At 41.1% G+C, this 15,669-nt stretch overlaps 1 protein-coding gene across 2 annotated transcripts in view; it reads right to left on the bottom strand.

The window, feature by feature from the left end:
- Nucleotides 1-10,698, bottom strand: part of LOC120780937 (equilibrative nucleoside transporter 1-like) — a 135,931-nt gene extending 125,233 nt beyond the window's left edge. The window contains exon 1 of one of the 2 annotated variants that reach the window (XM_040113167.1): nt 10,631-10,698. The gene's annotated coding sequence lies outside the window, so the exon portion shown is untranslated. The other variant, XM_040113166.1, reaches the window with a different exon arrangement.
- Between the last annotated feature and the right edge of the window lie 4,971 nt (nt 10,699-15,669).

Raw genomic sequence — 15,669 nt, 5'->3', positions numbered from 1 at the left:
AATAACTTACAAACTTGTTCTTCTTGACAGATGCTAGTCGCAATTGGACCATAACTTTTAAAGCCATAAGATATTGGACATGTCGATGGCTGACTTTTTTCTAATAAAAATTGGGCAATATGTGACATATATTATTTTGAAACTTAATCGGTAAATCTGTGAGATAACTCAATGAAACTCAGAGAGCGTAATTTCTTTTATGCAAAAAAATCGGATAAGTTTTCTTCAGTCCCCACATATCGAATATGAGAATTTCAATCTTCCATATTTTTTTTTAAATTTTCTGTTTTTTGTTTTACTGAAATTTTTCATTATTAGAAATAACATCATTTACTTTCCCCATTATACAGATCAACACATTTATTGTTGACAATTTTTTGAAATATCTATGGCTTATAAAACAAATACTGAGATTTGGTATGTCATCAACCGTAGTAAACGAAATACCATAGTATTATGGTATTGTTAACACATTTCTGTAAATGTTAAAACATTCATCGAAGACCTTCCCCTAGCCAATATATACGATACCATCATCGAACTTCCAGGTGACTTTATACCGCATATATCAGCCAATATGTTAGTTATTTTAATAAAATTAAGAGATCATGTTTTACTAATAACGGAGCCTTTCTGTGCTTAGAATAAATAAAATTGGGTAAAAACTCGCAATAGCCCCTATAAAACGATAAAGCCTTATCTACCTGAAGGTACTTCCTGACTTTAATCTTGGTCTTCCTTACTTATTTGCTCATAGTATTATATATAAAAAAGTTATCCGTGTAACCAAAAGTGAATTAAAGTTAAGGAGTGCGCCGAATATAATTCGCTAGACGACATTCCAATGGAAGGTTGCGGAGTTTCTTCCCAAATATGTTCCCATAGCGTGAATAACGGCGAGTGAAAATCAATATCCGGGAATATTTTTCATTGAACGGGATTGGCCCATTGCATCGCATTAAAGAGATCCTCAGTCATCAGCTCAATATAATCTACTATTCTTAGAAATATACTTTATACTATTGATATCATCGGCCGCAACACCCGCGCCGTTAGTTCTGCTTTCTCCAGACTGGACAAGGAAGCAAAGCAAATGCGTCTGGCAGTGAACGAGAGCAACGAGAGAGAAATATTTCCTGTCTCAAACAAACAGTCGTCGCACTCGCGACTTGTCACTGTTAACAGTCATAACTTTGAAGTTGTAGATAGTTTCGTATATTTGGGAACCAGCGTAAACACCACCAACAATGTCAGCCTGGAAATCCAACGCAGGATAACTCTTGCCAACAGGTGCTACTTCGGACTGAGTAGGCAATTGAGAAGCAAAGTCCTCTCTCGACGAACAAAAACCAAACTCAAAAAGTCACTCATAATTCCCGTCCTGCTATATGGTGCAGAGGCTTGGACGATGACAACAACTGATGAGTCGACGTCGATGGAACGATGAGGTATATGAGATATATGACGACATTGACATAGTTCAGCGAATTAAAAGACAGTAGCTACGCTGGCTAGGTCATGTTGGTCGAATGGACGAAAACACTCTAGCTCTGAAAGTATTCGACGCAGTACATGCCGGGGGAAACAGAGGAAGAGGAAGACCTCCATTCCGTTGGAAGGACCAAGTGGAGAAGGACCTGGCTTCGCTTGGAATATCCAATTGGCGCCATGTAGCGAAAAGAAGAAACGACTGGCGCGCTCGGCTATAATTGCGTAAGCGGTGTCAACGCCAGTAAAGAAGAAGAAGATTGACTACTACAATAACACAAAAACTGACGGATATATATGTATATATCAATTAAATTAATCCGAATTCCGCAAGGAAAGACAAATATGAAAAATTAACATTATAACATTAACTTTACAAAAAACACGCGTAATATTATTAAATGAGTAAACTACACTAGGATGAATGGATGGTATAATAGTTAACGCTTGTGAGGAAGGCTCCCTGAGCGCCATTCACTTGAGAGTGGCCAGAAACGATTATTTTACATATGTCTCAAGCAGCTCACCACTTCCGGTCTTTCACCAAGTATCCTAGGTAACCAAAGAACATCCGTTTGAAGGCGAGCTGAAGTGAGAAGGCGACCACAGGGTTGTGCGTTGGGTTTGGGACCCACCTCGTCAGAAACGCCCCCAATGAAAAAGCACAAATAGCCTCGGATGAGAGACCCCCTTTTGATGACGACCATGGCAAACGCACTAAGGATAACTATTTAAGGCCATGCACCGGGAATGCCCAGTCCCTTAATTGGGAAGGTGCCGTTTGCCTAGCTGGTTGATGTTCTCGTTAGAGTTAAGGCTTACATCACCGCCGTCCAAGAAATGCGATGGACGGGACAAGGACTGAGGCGAGTAGGTCCTTGCGGCATTTACTACAGGGCCATATAAAAGAGCGCAAATGCGGTGTGGGATTTGTGATGGGAGAGAGACTCCGTCGCCGAGTCCTGGCATGCACCCCGGTGGATGAACGCCTATCCACAATGCGCTCACGCCCCGACAAAAGAGAAGGGCTTTGTTCGGGCTGCTTAATAATTACCGCAATGCTTCCCTTTTACTAATTTGATACTCTGTTGCAGATGCTCTGCTGATTCTTTGCTGCAATATTACAATAATTATTTCGCGCATAACGTGTTACTTAAAAATATAGATTCACTTTTGATTCCTCCTCCATATTATCGCAAAATGTTTACGTTGCGTTAGTAAAGCTAGTGGTGCGCAACAATTTACCGAAAGAACGTGTGCTTTGGCAGTGTTGCCAGAATTTTGGCGTAGAACGTGATGCTTTCTCATGAAAGGTAACAATGTCGTAATAGTTTCACAACGAACAAAAATGCTTTCCAAACAGATAGATCATGATGGGATAGACGGAAGACACGTCATCAGTGTTTCAGACGTGCGTATGCTCCGAGGTGACGACATCGACTCGGACCACTATATTGTTGCAGTCATGACACGCACCCTCCTCTGTGCAACAAAATACGCACAACAGACAGTCGAACGATTTTCTATTTGACTTGCCCTCATGCTCTTTGAGAGCTCGTCAGCAACTCGGTATAAGGAAACTGTGGGACGTCATTTCAAGCTCTCTACATACAACTGCAAACGAAACCATTGGTTTTACACTGCCCAGCTCGCAAAGTTACATTCTACCACAACACTTGCCAAGAATTGAAGAGGGAAACGAGACGCATTTGCACACAAAAACAAAGCTGGAGAAAAGATGCGGCGAATAACAGAAGGTTTCAAAAGCGAAGCATACTCTTGTAGAACCCAAGGAGGTTGTCCAGAGCATACCAAAATTACATAAAAGAACACTTCACTAGCCTGCTGATTGGCAGTGAAAGCATAACACTAGAAGATGGTGAACCCGATTACACAAACGATGACGACGGAGCAAACGTTCCATTTCCCGACTATGACGAAGTTCGAATAACCCATCCGAAGGACAACAAAGCGGTGAGGGCCGATGGATTGCCGACCGAAAGGAAAAGGAGCTGCCTTTATGCTGCGATGTCTGAATTTGGTATCCCTGCAAAGCTAATACGGCTGTGTAAACGGACGTTGAGCAACACCAAAAGCTTCGTCAGTCATCGCCCTCGCGACTTGGAACCCACGTCACTGTTGACAACATCCGGTGTGTTTAGCGCGGGTCCTGCTGACGACAGTCTTACTCCACGGCTCTCAAAAGCACAACAAAAATGCTTTCCGTTGATCAGCGCCCTGAGAATGCTAAACATTTTCAGTACCAATTGGCAGTGTGGCATGGACACACTAACCACCTTGGTCGGGTTCGAGGCCCATCTAAAATTTCTGCCGTACTATGGGTCCGGCACCCGGTTGCAATGCAACTCCACATTCAACTGACAAGGTCAGTTCTTCCCGCATTTGGGTTTTAACCACAACCACCACGAATCTCCACAAAGGGCCAAACCAAATCTCCATCAAGGGCCAAAGTTGACAGTTTTTAAGTTTTCGTTTCACCGACGCTTATGAAAGCAGCCTTAAATAATTTTATAATCTGTAAGTGCTATAATATAGTTAGCAAAATTATGTTCTTTTGAACTTAAATTTTCAAATTATACAAACAGATATAATTGGTATATATTACAAGAATCATACCACATAACTTAACCATTGTCTAATTTGCCCTTCATTATACCGACCATATCACTTATGTATGGAGCACCGTAAAACTGTATGCACTCAATTTAATTATGATAGTTGGAAATGTCAAAGAACAAAGCACTCTGTTGTGTTCGTACATAAATAACTTAGTAAAAATACGTAGCAAATACATGCTTTCACTTATTTGACTCTTTTGATTACTTAATAGATGTCTTAAAACGCGTTTTCGGATAAACAATTCTTTATATGAAGAATGAAGAAAAATATTGAAACGTCGAACATTGCTTAAGATTTAAAAAAATAAAACAAATATTTAACTCTGAATTAAACGTTTTATAAAAACATTTCTATCATTATCTATTCCCATTATGTACCTAAAAAACAGCACTAATATACATATGTAAAAATTTCAATAATTGCACATTGAAGTATTGTGGAAACTTTAAGGCATATTTGAAATTAATTTGACTACTCACAAGAAAATACAGTTTAATTTATGTATACATATTTCCAGCAATACCATATATACATATGTATATATTGTATATATACGTATGGAATTCATATGTATGTATATATTTATGTGGTATTCATGGTCGGAGTATGTTATTTAATCATTGTTAAGTTTTCATATATCGCTTATCTTAGATAATATTTCACAAATAAATTTATAATACACACTCGAAGTAGTGGCTTACAATATAATATTATTATTGGAATTAGCTTCACATGTATGCCTTTGCACTAGACTTTTTATACAACTTTTGTGTAAGAAAATTACGACATTCCGTCGATCCAGAAAAAATCTAACGATAAGAAAAAATCGAATACTATACAAATTTCCTATTTTAAGCTGAGCAGATTTTAATAAGCTTATTTTAACTAATTTACATTTGTGCTAAACATAAAGCATTATTAGAGTGTGAAAATGAGCAAAATCGAACTACAACTACATACATAGCACAATTTTAAATTCCAACGGATTTGGTCACTACGCTGTGCCTAAATTAAGAATCAAGCTATCGGAACAAAACTTTGCAAAAATATTGTCTTCAAGTCATTCCATCACACATTCAAAAATAATCGAAATCGGATTGTTTCGGAAACATTTTTCTAGCCCCTGATATCGAATATATGGACCTCTGTGCCTATGGCTGACTTTTTCCCCGACAAAATCGGTTGTGGGAGTAGTGGATTTTACGTGTTGCCAAAAATGACTTAATGGTAATATGCATATGTGTCATCATTATTTGCTCCATGTTAATCCATGGGAGGATAAATGGACAACGAATCGGAAGATCGTCACAATAAAACGCTTATTATGTTCTTGTTAACAACGCATGTTGATATACATACAAGGCCAATCTAATACGAAAGTATATAATCTTCACAAAGTATCAGAAATGAAAAATGACAAAAATACAACTCAAAAGGGTAGAAACCCATCTAATTGTACACTAGTCCATAGGTAACCGGGATATACAACAGCAGTTGCTTACAGCATTTTGCGAGTTTTATACACAGTTACGTTTTTAATGAAATAATTGACCTATATGATTTCTATAAAAAATTTCACTTTATATATTTTGTAAAATTTTCAAACATTTACTTTTTACTACTCTTTTGTTGTGAAATGTTTTGTAATTTAATACGCCAAATAAAAAAAAATTCTTTATTTTTGTTAAATTATGCCAGAAGTTAATGCAATCAGTCCAGATCTTCTTCTAGCCCCAATGTACTCAATAGAATAATTTCCGTACATATTAACTTTCCATCTGATTTTAAAACTTTTATGTCGGTCAATATTTATGACATTTTAATGAAATTAATTGAACACTTTTTCTAAATAGAAAGATAGTTTAGCGCTGAATATAATCAAATTTGGACCCACGTCATGGGTTACGGCCTCATGGTCCTTAATACCTTTGGCTTTCAAAAGCTGACTATATATCGGCTGAAGGTACTAAGGGTACTAGATCAATTCCCACGACAGCCGGTTCTACGCACCGTTGCCTACGTAACACTGCGACACTAGCCTCTACGGCTGTGCAATCTGCACATAGTTCGCGCGCCGCGCCGTCACTCACCCCGAGTGGCCAACAGAGGACCTCCACGGTCCCCGGGAGCTCAAACGGGCAACATAGCTCCCACTCTGACTTATCTCCCCCAACCTTCATCCCGCTCCGCTCGGGCGAGAACCAATGAGCAACACTTGGTTCCTCGCATAGTCTGTTCCGTGTGTCAGACCGTCATACGTCGGAACGTCACATTAGTTAAGTGCAATTCCTGCACTGGATGGTGTCACTTCCCCGCGTGTTCCGGCCTGCGCACCACGCGTGAGTGGAGTGAGTTGTACGTTACCCCATGCTAAAGGAGTCTGCCCCGCGGGTTCTGCAGCTGCAACAAACACCACTTACATGCCACTCCATCACCCCCAGGATCACCCACGGACACCCGCGTTCTTCAATTTTACTGTAATGGTATCCAGAGTAAGATCAAGGAGATAGTTGCGTTTATGAATCGTGAACGCGTATCGATACTCTAGAATGTCAGGGTATAGCTATCCGGTCAGGTGATTTCGAACTCGAAATATTTAATATATACATCCCCGCAGTTACATGTGACCCTACAAGCACTCGAATATAGGTGCGCTGTCAAACGATCGTAGGGGGATGGAGCTGGCGGAACATATTGACGATTCGAACCATAGAGCACCTGAAGTCCTGCAACCTCTCCACCGGCGTGAGTAAGCTTTGGGCTACTCTCAAAGCTTTGTCTAACCCGAAGAGGCACGACGTCCGATTTGAGGTTCAATTCAATGGTCATGCCTCTTCGGACCCGAAGAAGTGCGCTAGCTATTTCCGCGGGCAGTTCACACTGCACCCTTCGGTAGACAAAGCTAAACGATATGTTAACCGACGGCTGCGCAAAATGCCAAACGACGGCGCGCCACTTACTTTCACCGATGAGGAGGTTCAGGGTGTCATCAAAAAGGCAAAATCTTCCAAATCCATTGGCCCTGATGGAATCAACATGCTAATGCTAAAGCATCTAGGCTCGACGGGAGTAAGATATCTCACCAAGGTCCTCAGCCTGTCGCTGACCACTCTTCATATACCCGATGTGTGGAAAGTCGGAAGAGTGGTCCCACTACTGAAACCTGGGAAACCCGCCAACAAAGGGGAGTCTTATCGTCCGATAACTCTCCTCTCCCCAGTAGTGAAGATACTTGAGACCTTGCTACTCCCGACCTTCATTCACCACCTGAGCCTAGCCAGCCACCAGCATGGATTCCGAAAAGTGCACAGCACCACCACAGCACTTAGCGTCATAAACGCTCAGATAGTTCGTGGCCTCAACCAGAAACCACCCTGTGAGAGAACGATCCTCGTAGCATTGGACTTGTCAAAAGCTTTACACAGTCAACCACACAACGCTACTGCAGAACATTGAGAAAACTACGCTTTCTCCAGGACTGAAGAGGTGGACCATGAACTATCTGAACGATCGTCAATCATCCATACTATTTCAAGGTGAAACATATAAACTGAAAAGAATTAAACAGAGGGTTCCGCAGGGTGGTGTCCTCTCCCCGTTACTGTTTAACTTCTACATCTCGAAACTCCCGCAGCCACCAGAGGGGGTTTCTATGTGTTCAAAGGTAAACGGCTACCTCACCGACCTTTCTCGTTTCCTCACTGCACGGAACCTAACACTTTCCCCCACTAAATCCACAGCGACCATATTTACGAACTGGACGAAGGAGTATAGACTTGAACTTAATATTGCAATCAATGGCGTCAAAATTCCGGCCATCAATAATCCTAAGATTTTAGATGTAACTATGCTAGTCTATGCTACTTCACTCCCCATACGACCGCGATTATCGCCAAGGTACAGAGCCGCAACAAAATCCTTATGTCGCTACCCGGCAGCAATTTGGGAAGAGACAAAGAAAAAGTACGCAAATACCCTTGTAAAAATCACCGTTGTAGCCACCTGCTTGGAGCGGAACCGCCTCCTAGGAGTATCAAGAGGTCTTTCCTTAACTACGTCGTGGAGCTATCAACACCTTCACCGACTGCCTTCCAGTGGATGGCGTTCTTGGAGTCAAACAACCACCCATTGCAGACTAAGAGCTCGAACTTCCACAAGAAACGCGAGTGACCCTAGCGCAAGTTCGTTTTGGATATTGTAGCATGTTAAACTCCGACTTATCCCGAATATACCCAGACATATCCAATGTATGTCCTGCATACAACGAGTCTCCGCATGACACTGACCACCTCTTTGCGTGCCCTGCCAACCCTACTCATCTAACACCATTTTCACTTTGGTACGACCCCGTCGAAACAGCACATTTCATGGGCCTCCCGCTAGACGACGTTGACGTCCCGCTAGACGACGTCGACGTTAAAACAACAACGACCAGGTTGATCATCAGGTAACGGTAGGTAAAATTAGCGGCCCTGGTAAAACTGTTCAAAGAGATGAGAGCAAATTTCGAAAGAGGGAATATAACAAAGGTAATAATGAAGACATCATTGTTTTTTTACGTAATTAATATATCTTTTCTAATTTTTGGGCGGAGAGTCGAAGGCCACTGGGTTCTTGCGATGTTTGAAGATGGGAGTGACGACTTTACGCTGGAGGTATGTCCCAGCAATATGAAGTTTGCTGAGGTGCTCATAACTTTGATAGATGAGCACGTGGCAAAAGGTAGTATTATATGTACCAAATGTTGAAAGATGTACGATTGTCTGTCCAGTCACGGGTATGAGCACCGACGGGTAAATTACAGCGACCCGAATAATTCGTTTGGCGCATCCCGCTAAATGAAGTCGACGAAAACCTGGATAACCCTTACCATCCTAACGGAACCCTCAACGTATCGAGTTCCAGTGGCGGGTAACTAAACGGGTTTTTAACAAAGATAATGGGGGGAGACTTTAGTATACCATCCCACGATTTCAGGGTTAAAAGTGGTATGGTTGGATAGGGCTGATGCTCCAGATTAAGAAAATATATAATTATAGCCGCCGCAAACTTTTAGTTTTCAAGATATTTGCATTTTAAGTTGAAAATTTCACTAATTTCAATTTGCAATTTCTCCATTTATAGTAACTTTATCTTTCATATTATGCACTTTTTATACACTTACACTTCACTGCAATATTTCACATATTTATTTTATATTTATTATTTAGATATTTGCTTAAAATAAGCATTTTATATTTTACATAAATATTATTACACGCACAATAACAATAAGTGTTCCGTGTTGTCAAATAACAAGTGTTACCATATCCCAAACGATTGAAAAGAATAAAAATAAATAAAAAAAAAGCTGAAAAGCACGAACGAAATTACCCTGGGCGATCCAACACCAGGGTGTGTCAGGTTTTTACGATTAAAACTCTTTTTGCATATATGTAGAAATATTGTAGTGAAGTGTAAGTGTATAAAAAGTGCATAATATGAAAGAAAAAGTTACTATAAATCGAGAAATTGCCAAATTAAATTTGCGAAATTTTCAACTTTAAATACATATATCTCAATTATGGACAGCGGCATATATTTTCTTGATCTTGACTACCTCCTCCATCCGTACATACCCATTTGAACCCCGAAATCGGGGATGCTTTTTTAAATCCCAGCCAAAAGGAATTCAACGCAAAAAAATTGAGCACACCCAGGTGTTGGTACGACAGTGGGTTAATTTTTTGAGGCGCGGCCGAAGGTTATATATTTCCTGTCATTAGGGTATTATTTGTTTTTTTATTTCTTTTGGTTCTTCTGTAAAATATGAACGTAAGGTAGCACTGATTATTAGGAAGAATGCAACCCTTTTGTTATTGTTTGAACAAAAATAAATGAACAAAATGAACAATTAGTTAAATGTTGACTAAAAGTTATTTTTGCACTATTTAATATAAAATAAATAGTTAGAAACGAATTACTGAAGTGTTAGGTGATATAAAAGTTAAAAATATAACTATAAAGTCCATTACAAATGGGAGAAACACGCATTTTATATAGTGCAATTTTTTAACTTTCAATGCAAACATCTCAAAAACCATAAACCAACGGCAACTATATATACATATGTACATATATATTTTCTTGACTGAAGGACCTTCGCTATCTGTACAAACCCATTTTAACCCCGAAATCGGGGGATGCTATTCTAAATCCGATCCCCACAATATCCCAATCGCAATCGGGTGGTAATTATTTATATGAACATTATGTGTTAATATCCCACGTAAGAACAAATATGTACAAACTATATTGAACCTAAATTTTATTACTAAACGGGCACTGTAACATTGCAACGTCTGTGGTACTCACAATAAAAACCAACTATTAATAATATTGCAAATAAATTAGAATTAATCACTACAATAGCCACTGTTTAATACTCAATCAATAAAACGCTAATAATTTCTACTTCTCATATTTTTAATGCATATTGCTTATATTATCTAGTTTCACATACTATTTTGTTATCATTTGACTAATAGTATCTAGCACTCAACACATGTGCCCGTTTTCAATTATCGTCTACGCTCGCAATAATTATTGTTGGCCATAAAACACTTTGAATCATGACAGACATTTTTTCCAGTAACCAAAATGTATAAATTTTATAACGAAAACTTACAGCCCTATTCTCATGCCCTCACAAAAGTCACCAACCTCACTACAGGATCGCTTTTGTCTCGTAAACCCTTCAAAATTTTCCTCCTACCCCCCGATTCCTCCTCCTAAACAATTGCCGCATACACAAAGAACAGTTCCTCCATGCTAGTGATAACACTCAAATATTTTTTAAAAAATGTCAAATATTGATGTAAAACAAGACAAACACAGATGTTTTGTATTATGATGGCTGCTTTCACACGTCACAGATATTTTTGATAATAGTGAGCATTTGAACTTTTGAATTTTCGCCAGAATAAGGTAACCCTCACTATAGTGAGAAACATCACTGTAGTGAGGTTGGTGACTTTTGTGAGGGCATGAGAATAGGCTGTAAATTTTGTTTGAATATTGGATATAAGGTGGCTATATTTTTTGGTTATTACATCTGTCAGCGATTTCCATTAATTTTTAATGATACATTGGTTTGTATTTTAGGGGACGATATATATATTATTATATTTAAAATATGAGTTTTGGATATAAAGTAGTTATATTTTTTGGTTATTATGCACTCAAGAGCTCATATTTTAAATATAATATATACATATATATATATCGTCACCTAAAATACAAACCAATGTATCATAAAAAATAAATGGAAATCGCTGACAGAAATAATAATCAAAATTTATCAATTTTATAACGAAAACTTAAATTTTGTTCGAATATGAGTGCATAATAACCAAAGAATATAACCACTTTCACCACTTTATAACAAAAAGTCGAATATATTTTTTTTATTTTTAACGCAGAAAGGAGTACTACAGTCACCCCTGGTATTCGCTCGGCCAGGGTTATTTTTTTAGAGCGCGGCCGAAGGCCGCTAACACAGAAAGAAATACTACGCGAAAGTACTTCTGTCACCCCGGGTATTTTTAACGCAGAAAGGAGTACTACAAGAAAGCACTTCAGTCACCCCGGGTATTCGCTCAGCAAGGGTTATTTTTTTAGAGCGCGGCCGAAGATGTTTTCTTATTGCAAATTTTTGAACTTTTAATCGTGAATATTTTAAAAAATATTTGCAATTTTTACATTATTTTTCCATATTCCTCCTCTGGAGAAGCTCCCCTATCCGTACATACCCCGGAAATTCGGTTTTTTACCCCTCCTCCAAAATAATCGGAATCGTGCCTGAAAACACATAAGTATATATTTAAAAATTGACCTGTTTTAGGATGAATTCAATAAAATCTTTGCAAATTTATAATACAGTAGGTTTTGTTGTTTTGTTTTCTGGAGGATGGAGTCATGTGTAGAAGTTCACGCAAGTGAGGAAAGTTCTCTGATCGCCATTCACTTGGGAGTGGCCAGAAACGATTCTTTTACACATGGCTCAATCAGCTCACTACTTCCAGTCTTTGATCAAGTATCCTCTGGGTAGCCTAAGAACATCCGTTCGAAGGCGAGCTAGTGTGAGAAGGCGAAACATCCCCTACATAGGGTTGTGCGCTGGGTTTGGGACCCGCCACGTAAAAAAACACCCCCAATGAAAGGAAGCAACAAGCCTTGGATGAGAGACCCCCCAATTGATGACGACCATGGCAAACGAAAGATGTTCTCGCGAAAATAAAGGCTGACATCACCGCCGTCTATGAAATGCCATGGACGGGACAAGGACAGAGACGAGTAGGTCCTTGTGACATTTACTACAGTGGCCACATAAAGGAGCGCAAGTTTGGTGTTGGATTCGTGGTGGGAGGGAGACTCCGTCGCCGAGTACTATCATTGACTCCGGTGAATGAACGTCTAGCCACAATCCGCATCAAAGCGAGGTTCTTCAACATATCGCTGATTTGCGCCCACGCCCCGACGGAAGAGAAGGACGAGGTGACCAAAGATGCCTTCTATGAGCACTTGGAGCGCGCTTATGAGAGCTGCCCCCACCACGATGTCAAAATCGTGCTTGCCTAACTAAGGTATCTTTGGCACTACGGTCGGTAAATTCACCTTCCACGACGAAACTTCCCCAAATGGGTTGAGGCTGAAATATGGTTATCTGTAGTACTAGATTCCAGCATAAAAAGATTCATCAAGCTACCTGGCTGTCTCCGGATCGAAAAAATACCAACCAGATCGATCATGTTGTGATAGACGGAAGACACGTCTCCAGTGTTTTAGATGTGCGTGCGCTCCGAGGTCCTAACATCGACTCGGACCACTATCTTGTTGCAGCCAAGATTCGCACCCGCCTCTGTGCAGCAAAAACGCAAGTCAACAAACACATGGAAGGTTCGACGTCGAGAAGCTGCAATCACAACAGACAGCCGAACAATTTTCTACTCGGCTTGCACTCCTGCTCTCTGAGAGCACTCGTCAACAACTCGGTATAAGGGAACTGTGGGACGGCATTTCAAATTCCTTACGTACAGCTGCAACCGACGCCATTGGTTTTTATAAAGTGTTCTGCTGGTACGACGAGGAGTGCCGTGTCGCAGCGGAGAGAAAGCAGGCTGCCTACCTCGCAACGTTAAGAGCGACCACAACACGTACGGGATGGGATAGATACCGAGAGTTGAAAAGGGAAGCGAGACGCATTTGAAGACAGAAAAAGAAAGAGGCTGAGATGCGTGAGTACGAAGAGCTTGATAAGCTGGTCGACAGGGGTAATGCTCGAAAATTTTACGAAAAAATGCGGCGGCTTACAGAAGGTTTCAAGACCGGAGCATACTTTTGTAGAACCTTCAAAGGTGATCTAGTCACTGATGCCCAGAGCATACTTAAATTATGGAGGGAACACTTCTCCAGCCTGCTGAATGGCAGTGAACGCACAACACCAGGAGAAGGAGAACCCGATTCCCCAATCGATGACGATGGAGCAGACGTTCCATTACCCGACCATGAAGAAGTTCGAATAGCAATTGCCCGGCTGAAGAACAACAAAGCGGCAGGGGCCGACGGATTACCGGCCGAGCTATTCAAACACGGCGGCGAAGAACTGATAAGGAGCATGCATCAGTTTCTTTGTAAAACATGGTCGGACAAAAACATGCCCAACGATTGGAATTTAAGTGTGTTATGCCCAATCCATAAAAAAGGAGACCCCACAATCTGCGCCAACTACCGTGGGATTAGCCTCCTCAACATCGCATATAAGGTTCTATCGAGCGTGTGAGCGTGAGTATTGTGTGAAAGATTAAAGCCCACCGTCAACAAACTGATTGGACCTTATCAGTGTGGCTTTAGACCTGGAAAATCAACAACCGACCAGATATTCACCATGCGCCAAATCTTGGAAAAGACCCGTGAAAGGAGAATCGACACACACCACCTCTTCGTCGATTTCAAAGCTGCTTTCGACAGCACGAAAAGGAGCTGCCTCTATGCCGCGAAGTCTGAATTTGGTATCCCCGCAAAACTAATACGGCTGTGTAAACTGACGTTGAGCAACACGAAGAGCTCCGTCAGAATCGGGAAGGACCTCTCCGAGCCGTTCGAGGTTTCAGACAAGGCGATTCCCTATCGTGCGACTTTTTCAACCTGCTTCTGGAGCTGCAGAACTAAATAGAGAAGGTACCATCTTCTATAAGAGTATACAGCTGCTGGCGTATGCCGATGATATTGATATCATCAGCCTCAAAACCCAGGCCGGACAAGGAAGCACAGAAAATGGGGCTGGCAGTGAACGAGGGCAAAACAAAATACCTCCTGTCATCAAACAAACAGTCGTCGCACTCGCGACTTGGCTCTCACGTCACTGTTGACAGTCATAACTTGGAAGTTGTAGATAATTTCGTCTATTTAGGAACCAGCATTAACACCACCAACAATGTCAGCCTGGAAATCCAACGCAGAATTGCTCTTGCCAACAGGTGCTACTTCGGACTGAGTAGGCAATTGAAAAGTATAGTCCTCTCTCGACGAACAAAAGCTAAACTCTATAAGTCGCTCATAATTCTCGTCCTGCTGTATGGTGCAGAGGCTTGGGCGATGGCAACAACCGATGAGGCGACGTTACGAGTATTCTAGAGAAAAATTCTGCGAAAGATTTATGGTCTTTTGCGCATTGGCCACGGCGAATATCGCATTCGATGGAACGATGAGCTGTACGAGATATACGACGACATTGACATAGTTCAGCGAATTAAAAGACACCGGATGGATGAAAACATTACAGCTCTGAAAGTATTCGACACAGTACCCGCCGGGGGAAGCAGAGGAAGAGGAAGACCTCCACTCCGTTGGAAGGACCACGTGGAGAAGGACCTGGCTTCGCTTCGAATATCCAATTGGCGCCACGTAGCGAAAAGAAAAAACGACTGGTGTCTACGCTAATTAAGAAGAAGAAGTTTTGTATTTTCAACGCAGGATGCCAACAGATGCTACTTCGGACTGAGTAGGAAATTGAGAAGTAAAGTCCTCTCTCGACGAACAAAAACCAAACTCTATAAGTCACTCATAATTCCCGTCCTGCTATATGGTGCAGAGGCTTGGACAATGACAAAACCTGATGAGTTGACGTTGCGAGTTTTCGAGAGAAAAGTTCTGCGAAAGATTTACGGCCCTTTGCGCGTTTGGCCACGGTGAATATCGCATTATTTGGAACGATGAGCTGCATGACATTGACATAGTTTAGCAAATTAAAAGACAGCGGCTATGCTGGCTAGGTCATGTTGTCCGAATGGACGAAAACACTCTAGCTCTGAAAGTATTCGACGCTGTACCCGCCGGGGGAAGCAGAAGAAGAGGAAGACCTCCACTCCGTTTGAGGGACCAGGTGGAGAAGTACCTGGCTCCGCTTCGAATATCCAATTGGCGCCACGTAGCGAAAAGGAGAAACGTCTAGCGCGCTGTTGTTAACTCGGCTATAATCGCGTAAGCGGTGTCTACGTCAAT

This window comes from Bactrocera tryoni, unplaced genomic scaffold (genome assembly GCF_016617805.1).
Source record: "Bactrocera tryoni isolate S06 unplaced genomic scaffold, CSIRO_BtryS06_freeze2 scaffold_25, whole genome shotgun sequence".
Lineage (NCBI taxonomy): Eukaryota > Metazoa > Arthropoda > Insecta > Diptera > Tephritidae > Bactrocera > Bactrocera tryoni.
Note: the sequence above shows the minus strand (reverse complement) of the source record. Positions and strands in the feature narration are given on the sequence as shown.